Source organism: Gorilla gorilla, chromosome 12, assembly GCF_029281585.2.
Source record: "Gorilla gorilla gorilla isolate KB3781 chromosome 12, NHGRI_mGorGor1-v2.1_pri, whole genome shotgun sequence".
Taxonomy (NCBI): domain Eukaryota; kingdom Metazoa; phylum Chordata; class Mammalia; order Primates; family Hominidae; genus Gorilla; species Gorilla gorilla.
The window spans coordinates 1,169,449-1,185,885 of record NC_073236.2 but is presented as its reverse complement, the minus strand read 5'-3'; positions in this window follow the sequence as shown (position 1 = coordinate 1,185,885).

The window sequence follows — 16,437 nt, the reverse complement described above, 5'->3', positions numbered from 1 at the left end:
GAATCAACCCATGTAGAACGGAATGGAATGGAATGGAATGGAATGGAATGGAAGGGAAAGGAATGGATTGGAATGGAATGGAATTCAAAGGAATAGAAAGGAATTGAATCAACCCGAGTAGAACAACGCAGAACGTACTGGAACGGAACGGAATGTAATGGAATGTAAGAGAATGGAATTGAATCAACCCGAGTGGAATGGAATGGAATGGAATGGAATGGAATGGAATGGAATGGAATGGAATGGAATGGAATGGAATTCAATGGAATAGAATGGAATTGAATCAACCCGAGTAGAACGACGCAGAAAGTAGTGGAACGGAATGGAATGCAAAGGAAAATAGCAGAATGGAATTGAATCAACCCGAGTGGAACAGAACGGAACGGAACAGAAGGGAAAGGAATGGAAAGGAACGGAACGGAACGGAATGGATAGGAACGGAATGGAATTAACCCGAGTAGAACGGAAGGGGACAGGACAGGATGGTACGGGACGGGACGGTTTGGGACGGGACGGAATGGAACGGAACGGAACGGAACGGAGTGGAATTAACCCGAGTACAACGGAAAGGAATGGAATGGAATGGAATGGAATGGAATGGAATGGGATGGGATGTAATGGTATGGAATGGAATGGAATGGAATGGAATGGAATGGAATGGAATGGAATGGAATCAACCTGAGTACAATGGAATGGAATGGAATGGAATGGAATGGAATGGAATGGAATGGAATGGAATGGAAGAGAATGGAATTGAATCAACCCGAGTAGAAGGGAACGGAACGGAACAGAACGGAATGGAATGGAACAGAGTGGAATGGAATAGAATGGAATTGAATAGAATGGAAAGGAATTGAATGGAATGGAATGGAATCAACCCGAGTAGAACGGAATGGAAAGGAACGCAATGGAATGGAATGGAATAGAATGGAATTGAGTCAACCCGAGTAGACCGACGCGGAACACATCAGAACGGAACGGAATGTAATGGAATGGAACACAATGTAATTGAATCATCCCAAGTGGAATGGAACGGAATGGAAAGAAACGGAACGGAACCAAATGGAATCAACCCGAGTAGAACGGAACGGGACGGAACAGGACGGGACGTGTTGGGACGGGACGGAACGGTACGGATCGGAAAAGAATGGAATCAACCCGAGTAGAACGGAATGGAATGGAATGGAATGGAACGGAATGGAATGGAATGGAATGGAATGGAATGGAACGGAATGGAATGGAATGGAATGCAATGGATTGGAATGGAATCAACCCGAGTAGATCGACGCGGAACATAGCAGAACGGAACGTAATGGAATGGAATGGAATAGAATGGCATTGAATCAACCCGAGTAGAACGGAACGGAATGGGAAGGGAAGGGACGGGAAGGGACGGGACGGGACGGAACGGAACAGAATGGAATCAACCGGAGTAGAATGGAATGGAATAGAGTGGAATGGAATGGAATGGAATGGAATGGAATGGAACGGAATGGAATGGAATGGAATGGAACGGAATGGAATGGAATGGAATGGGATGGAATGGAGTGGAATGGAATGGAGTGGGATGGAATGGGATGGAATAGAATGGAATGGAGTGGTATGGAATGGAATGGAGTGGAATGGAATGGAATGGGATGGAATGGGATGGAATGGAATGGAATGGAGTGGAATGGAATGGAATGGAGTGGAATGGAATGGAATGGAATGGAATGGAATGGAATGGAATGGAATGGAATGGAATCAACCCGAGTAGAATGGAATGGAATGGACTGGAATGGAATGGAATAGAATGGATTGGAATGGAATGGAATGGAATGGAATCAACCCGAGTACAATGGAATGGAAAGGAATGGAATGGAAGGGAATGGGATGGAATAGAAGTGAATTGAATCAACCCGAGTAGAACGGAATGGAAACCAATGGTACGGAACGGAATGGAATAGAACGGAATGGAATGGAATAGAATGGAATTGAATCAAACCGAGTATAATGGAATGGAATGGAATGGAATGGAATGGAATGGAATGGAATGGAATGGAATGGAATGGAATGGAATGGAATGGAATGGAATAAACCCGTGTAGAATGGAATGGAATGGAGTGGAATGGAACGGAATGGAATGGAATGGAATTCAATGGAATTCAATGGAATTCAATGGAATAGAATGGAATTGAATCAACCTGAGTAGTACGACGCAGAACGTAGTGGAACGGAACGGAATGTAATGGAAAGTAGTAGAATGGAATTGAATCAACCCGAGTGGAACGGAATGGAACGGAACGGAACGGAAAGGAACGGAACGGAAAGTAACGGAACGGAACAGATCAGAAAGGAATGGAACGGAACAGAACGGAATGGAATCAACAAGAGTAGAGGAGAACGGGACGGGAAGGGACGGGTCGGGACGGGACGGGATGTGTCGGGACGGGACTGGACGGAACGGAACAGAACGGAATGGAATCAACCAGAGTAGAGCGGAATGGAATGGAATGGAATGGAATGGAATGGAATGGAATGGAATGGAACAGAATGGAATAGAACGGAATTGAATCAACCCGAGTAGAATGACGCGGATCATAGCGAAACAGAATGGAATGGAATGGAATGGAACAGAATGGAATTGAATCAACCCGAGTAGAACGGAACGGAATTGAACAGAACGGAATGCAACGGAACGGAACGGAATGAAAAGGAGCAGAATGGAATGGAATCAACCCGAGTAGAACGGAACGGGACGGGACGGGACGGGATGGGTCGGGACGGACGGAACAGACCGGAACGGAAAGGAATAAACACGAGTAGAACAGAATGGAATGGAATGGAATGGAATGGAATGGAATGGAATGGAATGGAATGGAATGGAATGGAATGGAATGGAATGGAAGAAAATAGCATTGAATCAAACTGAGTACATCGACGCAGAACATAGCGGAACAGAACGTAATGGAATGGAATGGAATAGAATGGAATTGAATCAACCCGAGTGGAACGGAATGGAATGAAACAGAACGGAACTGAATGGAACGGAACGGAACGGAATGGAACGGAACGGAACAGAATGGAATGGAATCAACCAGAGTAGAATGGAACGGGACGGGACAGGACATGAACGGACAGGACGGGACGGGACGGAACGGAACAGAATGGAATCAACCCAAGTGGAATGGAATGAAATGGAATGGAATGGAATGAACGAGAGTAGAATGGAACGGGACGGGACAGGACATGAACGGACAGGACGGGACGGGACGGAACGTAACAGAATGGAATCAACCCGAGTGGAATGGAATGGAATGGAATGGAATGGAATGGACTGGAATTTAATCAACCCGAGTAGAATGGAATGGAATGGACTGGAATGGAATGGAGTGGAATGGAACGGAATGGAATGCAATGGAATCAACCCGAGTACAACGGAATGGAATGGAATGGAATGGAATCAACCCGAGTAGAATGGAATGGAATGGACTGGAATGGAATGGAATGGAATGGAATGGAACGGAATAGAATGCAATGGAATCAACCCGAGTACAATGGAATGGAATGGAATGGAATGGAATGGAATGGAATGGAATGTACCCGAGTAGAACCGAATGGAATGGAATGGAATGGAATGGAATGGAATGGAATGGAATGGAATGGAATGGAATGGAATGGAATGGAATGGAATCGAATGGAATCAACCCGAGTACAATGGAATGGAATGTAATGGAATGGAATGGAATGAAATGGAATAGAATTGAATTGAATCAACCCAAGTAGAACGGAACGGAACGGAATGGAACGGATCAGAATGGAACGGAACGGAATGGAATGGAATATAATGGAATTGAATCAACCCGAGTAGAATGGAATAGAACGGAGTGGAATGGAATGGAACGGAATGGAATGGAATGGAATGGAATGGAATGGAATGGAATGGAATGGAATGGAATGGAATGGAATGGAATGGAATTCAATGCAGTAGAATGGAATTGAATCAACCCGAGTAGAATGGAATGGAATGGAATGGAATGGAATGGAATGGAATGGAATGGAATGGAATGCAATGGAATGGAATGGAATGGAAAGGAGTGGATTGGAATGGAATGGAATGGAATGGAATCAACCCGATTAGAATGGAATGGATTGGAATGGATTGTAATGGAATGGAATGGAATAGAATGGAATGGATTGGAATGGAATGGAACGGAATGGAATGGAATGGAATGGAATGGAATGGACTGGAATGGAATGGAATGGAATGGAATGGAATGGAGTAGAATTGAATTGAATCAACCCGAGTAGAATGGAATGGAACGGAACGGAATGGAACGGAATGGAATGGAATGGAATGGATTGCAATAGAATGCAATTGAATCAAACGGAGTAGGATGGAATGGAATGGAATGGAATGGAATGGAATGGAATGGAATGGAACGGAATTCATTGGAATAGAATGGAATTGAATCAACCCGAGTAGTACGACGCAGAACGTAGTGGAACGGAACGGAATGTAATGGAATGTAATAGAATGGAATTGAATCAACCCGAGTGGAACGGAATGGAACGGAATGGAAAGGCACGGAACGGAAAGGAATGGAACGGAACGGAACGGAACGGTATGGAATGGAACCAACCCGAGTAGAACGGAATGGAACGGGACGGGACCGGGTGGTGCGGGATGGGACGGGACGGGTCGGGACGGGACTGGACGGAAATGAACGGAATGGAACGGCATGGAATGAAACGGAACGGAATGGAATGGAAGAGAATGGAATTGAATCATTCCGAGGGGAATGCAGTGGACTGGACTGGAATGGAATGGAATGGAATCAACCAAAGTAGAACGGAATGGAATGGAATGGAATGGAATGGAATGGAATGGAATGGAATGGCTTCGAATGGAATTCAATGGAATTGAATGGAATTGAATCAACTGGAGTAGAACGACGTGGAAAGTAGTGGAACGGAACGGAATGTAAAGGAATGTAACAGAATGGAATTGAATCAACCCGAGTGGAACGGAACGGAATGGAACGGAAAGGAACGGAGTGGAACGGAACGGAACGGAATGGAATCAACCCGAGAAGAACGGAACGGGACGGGACAGGACGGGTCGGGACGGGACGGGTCGGGATGGGACTGAACGGAACGGAATGGAATCAACACGAGAAGAAAGAAATGGAATGGAATGGAATCGAATGGAATGGAAAGGAGTGGAATGGAATGGAATGGAATAAACCCGAGTAGAATGGAATGGATTGGATTGGAATGGAATGGAATGGAATGGAATGGAATGGAATGGAATGGAATGGACTGGAATGGAATGCAATGGAATGGAGTGGAGTAGAATTGAATTGAATCAACCCGAGTAGAATGGAACGGAACGGAACGGAACGGAATGGAATGGAATGCAATAGAATGCAATTGAATCAAACCGAGTAGAATGGAATGGAATGGAATGGAATGGAATTCATTGGAATAGAACGGAATTGAATCAACCCGAGTTGTACGACGCAGAACGTAGTGGAATGGAACGGAATGTAATGGAATGTAATAGAATGGAATTGAATCAACCTGAGTGGAACGGAACGGAACGGAACGGAAAGGCACGGAACGGAAAGGAATGGAACGGAACGGCACGGAACGGAATGGAATGGAATGGAACCAACCCGAGTAGAACGGAACGGAACGGGACGGGACCGGTTGGGGCTGGACGGGACGGGACGGGACTGGATGTAACTGAACGGAACGGAACGGCATGGAATCAACCCGAGTAGAACGGAACGGAATGGAATGGAATGGAATGGAATGGAATGGAATGGAATGGAATCAACCCGAGTTGAATGGAATGGAATGGAATGGAATGGAATGGAATGGAATGGAATGGAATGGAATGGAATCAACCCGAGATGAATGGAATGGAATGGAATGGAATGGAATGGAATGGAATGGAATGGAATGGAATGGAATGGAATGCAATGGAATGGAATGGAATGGAATGCAATGGAATGGAATGGAAAGGAATGGAATGGAATGGAATGGAATGGAATGGAATGGAATGGAATGGAATGGAATGGAATGGAATGGAATGGAATGGAGTTGAATGGAATGGAATGGAATGGAATCAACCCGAGTACAATGGAATGGAATGGAATGGAATGGAATGGAATGGAATGGAATAGAATGGAATTGAATCAAACCGAATAGAACGACGCAGAACAAAGCGGAATGGAACGGAATGGAATGGAGTGGAATAGAGTGGAATTGAATCAACCCGAGTAGAACGGAACGGAATGGAACAGAACGGAACGGAACGGAACGAAACGGAACGGATCGGAATGGAATGGAATGGAATCAACCCGAGTAGAATGGAAAGGGACGGGACGGGACGGGACGGGATGGGACAGAATGGAACAGAATGGAATCAACCCGAGTAGAATGGAATGGAATGGAATGGAATGGAGTGGATTGGAATGGAATGGAATGGAATGGAATGGAATGGAATGGAATGGAAAGGAATGGAATGGAATGGAATGGAATGGAATGGAATGGAATGAAATGGAATGGAATGGAATGGAATGGAATGGAATGGAATGGAATGGAATGGAATGGAATGGAATGGAATGGAAAGGAATGAACCCAAGTAGAATGGAATGGATTGGAATGGAATGGAATGGATTGGAATGGAATCAACCCGAGTTGAATAGAATGGAATTGAATGGAATGGAATGGAATGGAATGGAATCAACCCGAGTAGAACGGAACAGAATGGCACAGAATGGAATGGAACGGAACGGATCAGAACTGAACGGAAAGGAAGGGAATGGAATGGAATGGAATGGAATCAACCAGAGTAGAACAGAACGGGACGGGACGGTATGGGATGGGACGGGAAAGAATGGGACGGTACGGAACAGAATGGAGTCAACCCGAGTAGAATGGAATGGATTGGAATGGAACGCAATGGAATGGAATGGAATGGAATAGAATGGAATGGAATGGAATGGAATGGAATGGAATGGAATGGAATGGAATGGAGTGGAATTCATTGGAATAGAACGGAATTGAATCAACCCGAGTAGTACGACGCAGAACGTAGCGGAATGGAACGGAATGTAATGGAATGTAATAGAATGGAATTGAATCAACCCGAGTGGAACGGAACGGAACGGAAAGGCACGGAATGGAAAGGAAAGGAACGGAACGGAACGGAATGGAACGGAACGGAATGGAATGGAACCAACACGAGTAGAACGGAACGGAACCGGACGGGACCGGTTGGGGCTGAACGGGATGGGATGGGACTGGATGGAACTGAATGGAATGGAACGGCATGGAATCAACCCGAGTAGAACGGAATGGAATGGAATGGAATGGAATGGAATGGAATGGAATGGAATGGAATGGAATGGAATGGAATAGAATTTAATAGAATCAACCCGAGAAGAACGGAATGGAATGTAATGGAATGGAATGGAATGGAATTCAATGGAATAGAATGGAATTGAATCAACCCGAGTAGAACGACACGGAACGTAGCGGAACGGATTGGAAAGTAATGGAATCCAATAGAATGGAATTGAATCAAACTGAGTGGAACGGAACGAAACTGATCGGAAAGGTACGGAATGGAAAGGAACGGAAAGAAACGGAACAGAACGGAAAGTAACGGAATGGAATCAACCCGAGTAGAACGGAACGGGACAGGATGGTACGGGACGGTACCGAACGGTACGGGACGGATCAGGACGGGATGGAACGGAACGGAACGGAATGGAATGGAATCTACCCTAGTAGAACGGAATGGAATGGAATGGAATGGAAAGGATTGGAATGGAATGGAATAGAATGCAATGGAATGGAATGGAATGCAATGGAATGGAATGGAATGGAATGGAATGCAATGGAATGGAATGGAATGCAATGAAATGCAATGGAATGGAATGGAATGCAATGGAATGGAATGGAATGCAATGGAATGGAATGGAATGGAATGGAATGGAATGCAAAGGAATGGAATGGAATGGAATTGAATCAGCCCAGGTAGATCGACGCGGAACATAGCTGAACAGAATGGAATGGAATGGAACAGAATAGAATGGAATTGAATCAACCCGAGTAGAACGGAATGGAATTGAATGGAATAGAATGGAATTGAATCAACCCGAGTAGAATGGAACAGAATGGAACAGAAAGGAACGGAACAGAACGGAACAGAAAGGAACGGAATGGAAAGGAATGGAATGGAATCAACCCGAATAGAACGAAACGGATGGGAGTGGAATGGAATGGATTGGAATAGAATGGAATGGATTGCAATGGAATGGAATAGAATGGAATGGAATGGAATGCAATTGAATGGAATGGAATGGAATGGAATGGAATGGAATGGAATGGAATGCAATGGAATGCAATGGAATGGAATGGAATGGAATGGAATGGAATGGAATTGAATCAGCCCAGGTAGATCGACACGGAACATAGAGGAACAGAATGGAATGGAATGGAATGGAATAGAATGGAATTGAATCAACCCGAGTAGGACGGAATGGAATTGAATGGAATTGAATGGAATTGAATCAACCCGAGTAGAATGGAAAAGAAGGGAACGGAACGGAACGGAACGGAAAGGAACGGAATGCAAAGGAATGGAATGGAATCAACTCGAATAGAATGGAACGGATGGGAGTGGAATGGAACGGAATGGAATAGAATGGAGTGGAATCAACCCAAGTAGAATGGAATGGAATGGAGTGGAATGGAATGGAATGGAATGGAATTGAATGGAATGGAATGGAATGGAATGGAATGGAATCAACCAGAGTACAATCGAATGGAATGGAATGGAAGGGAGTGGAATGGAATGGAATGGAATGCAATGGAATGGAATGGAATTGAATCAGCCCAGGTAGATCGACGCGGAACATAGAGGAACAGAATGGAATGGAATGGAATGGAATAGAATGGAATTGAATCAACCCGAGTAGAACGGAATGGAATTGAATGGAATTGATTAGAATTGAATGAACCCGAGGAGAATGGAACAGAATGGAACAGAAGGGAACGGTACGGAACGGAACGGAAAGGAACGGAATGGAAAGGAACGGAATGGAATCAACCCGAATAGAATGGAACGGATGGGAGTGGAATGGAACGGAATGGAATAGAATGGAGTGGAATCAACCCAAGTAGAATGGAATGGAGTGGAGAGGAATGGAATGGAATGGAATGGAATTGAATGGAATGGAATGGAATGGAATGGAATGGAATGGAATCAACCAGAGTACAATGGAATGGAATGGAATGGAATGGAATGGAATGGAATGGAATGGAATGGAATGGAATGGAATGGAATCAACCCGAGCAGAATGGAATGGAACGGAAAGGAATGGAATGGAAAGGAATGGAATGGAATGGAATGGAATGGAATGCAATGGAATGGAATGGAATGAAATGGAATGCAATGGAATGGAATGGAATGCAATGGAATGGAATGGAATGGAATGGAATTGAATCAGCCCAGGTAGATCGACGCGGAACATAGCGGAACAGAATGGAATGGAATGGAACAGAATAGAATGGAATTGAATCAACCCGAGTAGAACGGAATGGAATTGAATGGAATAGAATGGAATTGAATCAACCCGAGTAGAATGGAACAGAATGGAACAGAAAGGAACGGAACGAAATGGAACAGAAAGAACGGAATGGAAAGGAATGGAATGGAATCAACCCGAATAGAACGGAACGGATGGGAGTGGAATGGAATGGAATGGAATAGAATGGAATGGATTGGAATGGAATGGAATAGAATGGAATGGAATGGAATGCAATGGAATGGAATGGAATGGAATGGAATGGAATGGAATGGAATGGAATGGAATGGAATGGAATGGAATGGAATGGAATACAATGGAATGGAATGGAATGGAATTGAATCAGCCCAGGTAGATCGACGCGGAACATAGAGGAACAGAATGGAATGGAATGGAATGGAATAGAATGGAATTGAATCAACCCGAGTAGAACGGAATGGAATTGAATGGAATTGAATGGAACTGAATCAACCCGAGTAGAATGGAACAGAAGGGAACGGAACGGAACGGAACGTAAAGGAACGGAATGGAAAGGAATGGAATGGAATCAACCCGAATAGAATGGAACGGATGGGAGTGGAATGGAACGGAATGGAATAGAATGGAGTGGAATCAACCCAAGTAGAATGGAATGGAGTGGAGAGGAATGGAATGGAATGGAATGGAATTGAATGGAATGGAATGGAATGGAATGGAATGGAATGGAATCAACCAGAGTACAATGGAATGGAATGGAATGGAATGGAATGGAAAGGAATGGAATGGAATGGAATGGAATGGAATGGAATGGAATGGAATGGAATGGAATGGAATGGAATGCAATGGAATGGAATGGAACGAAATGGAATGCAATGTAATGGAATGGAATGCAATGGAATGGAATGGAATGGAATTGAATCAGCCCAGGTAGATCGAAACGGAACATAGCGGAACAGAATGGAATGGAATGGAACAGAATAGAATGGAATTGAATCAACCCGAGTAGAATGGAACAGAATGGAACAGAAAGGAACGGAACGAAATGGAACAGAAAGGAACGGAATGGAAAGGAATGGAATGGAATCATCCCGAATAGAACGGAACAGATGGGAGTGGAATGGAATGGAATAGAATGGAATGGATTGGAATGGAATGGAATAGAATGGAATGGAATGGAATGCAATGGAATGGAATGGAATGGAATGGAATGGAATGGAATGGAATGGAATGGAATGGAATGGAATGGAATGGAATGGAATGGAATGGAATGGAATGGAATACAATGGAATGGAATGGAATGGAATTGAATCAGACCAGGTAGATCGACGCGGAACATAGAGGAACAGAATGGAATGGAATGGAATGGAATAGAATGGAATTGAATCAACCCGAGTAGAACGGAATGGAATTGAATGGAATTGAATGGAACTGAATCAAACCGAGTAGAATGGAACAGAAGGGAACGGAACGGAATGGAACGGAAAGGAACGGAATGCAAAGGAATGGAATGGAATCAACTCGAATAGAATGGAACGGATGGGAGTGGAATGGAAAGGAATGGAATAGAATGGAGTGGAATCAACCCAAGTAGAATGGAATGGAATGGAGTGGAATGGAATGGAATGGAATTGAATGGAATGGAATGGAATGGAATGGAATGGAATGGAATGGAATCAACCAGAGTACAATGGAATGGAATGGAATGGAATGGAATGGAATGGAATGGAATGGAATGGAATGGAATGGAATGGAATGGAATGGAATGGAATCAACCCGAGCAGAATGGAATGGAACGGAAAGGAATGGAACGGAAAGGAATGGAATGGAATGGAATGGAATGGAATGGAATGGAATGGAATGGAATGGAAAGCAATGGAATGGAATCAACCCGATTAGAATGGAATGGATTGGAATGGATTGTAATGGAATGGAATGGAATAGAATGGAATGGAATGGAATGGACTGAAGTGGAATGGAATGGAATGGAATGGAATAGAATTGAATTGCATCAACCCGAGTAGAATGGAACGGAGCGGAACGGAACGGAACGGAATGCAAAGGAATGGAATGGTATCAACTCGAATAGAATGGAATGGATGGGAGTGGAATGGAACGGAATGGAATAGAATGGAGTGGAATCAACCCAAGTAGAATGGAATGGAATGGAGTGGAATGGAATGGAATGGAATTGAATGGAATGGAATGGAATGGAATGGAATGGAATGGAATGGAATGGAATCAACCAGAGTACAATGGAATGGAATGGAATGGAATGGAATGGAAAGGAATGGAATGGAATGGAATGGAATGGAATGGAATGGAATGGAATGGAATGGAATGGAATGCAATGGAATGGAATGGAACGAAATGGAATGCAATATAATGGAATGGAATGCAATGGAATGGAATGGAATGGAATTGAATCAGCCCAGGTAGATCGACACGGAACATAGCGGAACAGAATGGAATGGAATGGAACAGAATAGAATGGAATTGAATCAACCCGAGTAGAACGGAATGGAATTGAATGGAATAGAATGGAATTGAATCAACCCGAGTAGAATGGAACAGAATGGAACAGAAAGGAACGGAACGAAATGGAACAGAAAGGAACGGAATGGAAAGGAATGGAATGGAATCATCCCGAATAGAACGGAACAGATGGGAGTGGAATGGAATGGAATGGAATAGAATGGAATGGATTGGAATGGAATGGAATAGAATGGAATGGAATGGAATGCAATGGAATGGAATGGAATGGAATGGAATGGAATGGAGTGGAATGGAATGGAATGGAATGGAATGGAATGGAATGGAATGGAATGGAATACAATGGAATGGAATGGAATGGAATTGAATCAGACCAGGTAGATCGACGCGGAACATAGAGGAACAGAATGGAATGGAATGGAATGGAATAGAATGGAATTGAATCAACCCGAGTAGAACGGAATGGAATTGAATGGAATTGAATGGAACTGAATCAAACCGAGTAGAATGGAACAGAAGGGAACGGAACGGAATGGAACGGAAAGGAACGGAATGCAAAGGAATGGAATGGAATCAACTCGAATAGAATGGAACGGATGGGAGTGGAATGGAAAGGAATGGAATAGAATGGAGTGGAATCAACCCAAGTAGAATGGAATGGAATGGAGTGGAATGGAATGGAATGGAATTGAATGGAATGGAATGGAATGGAATGGAATGGAATGGAATGGAATCAACCAGAGTACAATGGAATGGAATGGAATGGAATGGAATGGAATGGAATGGAATGGAATGGAATGGAATGGAATGGAATGGAATGGAATGGAATGGAATCAACCCGAGCAGAATGGAATGGAACGGAAAGGAATGTAATGGAATGGAATGGAATGGAATGGAATGGAATGGAATGGAATGGAATGGAAAGCAATGGAATGGAATCAACCCGATTAGAATGGAATGGATTGGAATGGATTGTAATGGAATGGAATGGAATAGAATGGAATGGAATGGAATGGACTGAAGTGGAATGGAATGGAATGGAATGGAATAGAATTGAATTGAATCAACCCGAGTAGAATGGAACGGAGCGGAACGGAACGGAACGGAATGCAAAGGAATGGAATGGAATCAACTCGAATAGAATGGAATGGATGGGAGTGGAATGGAACGGAATGGAATAGAATGGAGTGGAATCAACCCAAGTAGAATGGAATGGAATGGAGTGGAATGGAATGGAATGGAATTGAATGGAATGGAATGGAATGGAATGGAATGGAATGGAATGGAATGGAATGGAATGGAATCAACCAGAGTACAATGGAATGGAATGGAATGGAATGGAATGGAATGGAATGGAATGGAATGGAATCAACCCGAGCAGAATGGAATGGAACGGAAAGGAATGGAATGGAATGGAATGGAATGGAATGGAATGGAATGGAATGGAATGGAAAGCAATGGAATGGAATCAACCCGATTAGAATGGAATGGATTGGAATGGATTGGAATGGAATGGAATGGAATAGAATGGAATGGAATGGAATGGACTGGAATGGAATGGAATGGAATGGAATGGAATAGAATTGAATTGAATCAACCCGAGTAGAATGGAACGGAACGGAACGGAATGGAATGGAATGCAATAGAATGCAATTGAATCAAAACGAGTAGAATGGAATGGAATGGAATGGAACGGAATGGAATGGAATGGAATGGAATGGAATGGAATTCATTGGAATAGAACGGAATTGAATCAACCCGAGTAGTACGACGCAGAACGTAGCGGAACGGAACGGAATGTAATGGAATGTAATAGAATGGAATTGAATCAACCCGAGAGGAACGGAACGGAACGGAACGGAAAGGCACGGAACGGAAAGGAATGGAACGGAACGGAACGGAACGGAACGGAATGGAATGGAATGGAACCAACCCGAGTAGAACGGAACGGAACGGGACGGGACGGGTTGGGGCGGGACGGGATGGGACGGGACTGAATGGAACTGAATGGAACAGAACGGCATGGAATCAACGCGAGTAGAACGGAATGGAATGGAATGGAATGGAATGGAATGGAATGGAATGGAATGGAATGGAATGGAATGGAATGGAATCAACCCGTGTGGAACGGAATAGAATTGAATGGAATGGAATGGAATGAAATGGAATGGAATGGAATGGAATGGAATGGAATGGAATGGAATGGAATGGAATTCAATTCAATAGAATGGAACTGAGTCAACGAGAATAGTACGACGCAGAATGAAGCGGAACGGAACGGAATGTAATGGAAAGTAATAGAATGGAATTGAATCAACCCGAGTGGAATGGAATGAAATGGAATGGAAAGGAATGGAACCGAATGGAACGGAACAGAACAGAATGGAACAGAACGGAACGGAACGGAATGGAATCAAAACGTGTAGAACGGAACGGGACTGGGCGGGACGGGACAGGATGGGACGGGACGGGATGGAACGGAACAGAATAGAATCAACCCGAGTAGAATGGAATGGAATGGAATGCAATAATGGAATGGAATGGAATGAACTCGTGTAGAATGGAATGGATTGGAATTGAACGGAATGAAATGGAATGGAATGGAATCAACCCGATTAGAATGGAATGGAATGGAATTGAATGGAATGGAATTGAATGGAATGGAATGGAATGGAATGGAATGGAATGGAATGGAAAGGAATCAACCCAAGTAGAATGGAATGGATTGGAATGGAATTTAATGGAATGGAATGGAATGGAATGGAATGGAATGGAATGGAATGGAATGGAATGGAATGGAATCAACCCGAGTGGAATGGAATGGAATGGAATGGAATGGAATGGAATGGAATGGAATGGAATGGAATCAACCCGAGTAGAACGGAACAGAATGGAACAGAATGGAATGGAACGGAACGGATCAGAACCGAACGGAAAGGAAGGGAACGGAATGGAATGGAATGGAATCAACCTGAGTAGAACGGAACGGGACGGGATGGTATGGGACGGGACGGGAAAGAATGGGATGGTACGGAACAGAATGGAGTCAACCCGAGTAGAATGGAATGGAATGGAATGGAATAATGGAATGGAATGGAATGGAATCAACCCGAGTAGAATGGAATGGAGTGGAATGGAATGGAATGGAATGGAATGGAATGGAATGGAATGGAATGGAATGGAATGGAATGGAATGGAATGGAATGGAATAGAATGAAATCAACCCGAGTAGATTGGAGTGTAATGGAATGGAATGGAATGGAATGGAATGGAATGGAATGGAATGGAATGGAATGGAAAGGAATGGAATCTACTCGAGTAGAACGGATTGGAATGGAATGGAATGGAATGGAATGGAAAGGAATGGAATGGAATGGAATGGAATCTACCCAAGTAGAATGGAATAAAATGGAATGGAATGGAATCAACCAGAGTAGAAAGGAATGGAATGTAATGGAACGGAATGGAATTGAATTCAATGGAATGGAATGGAATGGAATTCTATGCAATAGAACTGAATTGAATCAACCCGAGTAGAACGACGCGGAACGTAGCGGAACGGAATGGAATGTAATTGAATGTAATAGAATCGAATTGAATCAACCCGAGTGGAATGGAATGGAACGGAAAGGAACACAAAGGAATCCACGCGAGTAGAACGGGACGGGATGGGCCGGGATGGGACGGAAAGGAACCGAATGGAACGGAATGGAATCAACCTGAGTAGAACGGAACGGGACAGGACGGTACGGGACGGTACCGAACGGTACGGGACGGATCAGGACGGGATGGAACGGAATGGAACGGAATGGAATGGAATCTACCCTAGTAGAACGGAATGGAATGGAATGGAATGGAAAGGATTGGAATGGAATGGAATAGAATGCAATGGAATGGAATGGAATGCAATGGAATGGAATGGAATGGAATGCAATGGAATGGAATGGAATGCAATGGAATGGAATGGAATGCAATGGAATGAAATGGAATGGAATGGAATGCAATGGAATGGAATGGAATGGAATGGAATGGAATGCAAAGGAATGGAATGGAATGGAATTGAATCAGCCCAGGTAGATCGACGCGGAACATAGCGGAACAGAATGGAATGGAATGGAATGGAATGGAATGGAATGGAATAGAATGAAATCAACCCGAGTAGATTGGAGTGTAATGGAATGGAATGGAATGGAATGGAATGGAATGGAATTGAAAGGAATGGAATGGAATGGAATGGAGTGGAATGGAATCAGCCGGAGTACAATTTCATGGAATGGAATGGAATGGAATGGAAAAGAATGGAATAGAATTGCGTTGAATCAACCCGAGTAGAACGGAATGGAACGGAATGGAACGGAATGGAACGGAACAGAATGGAATGGAA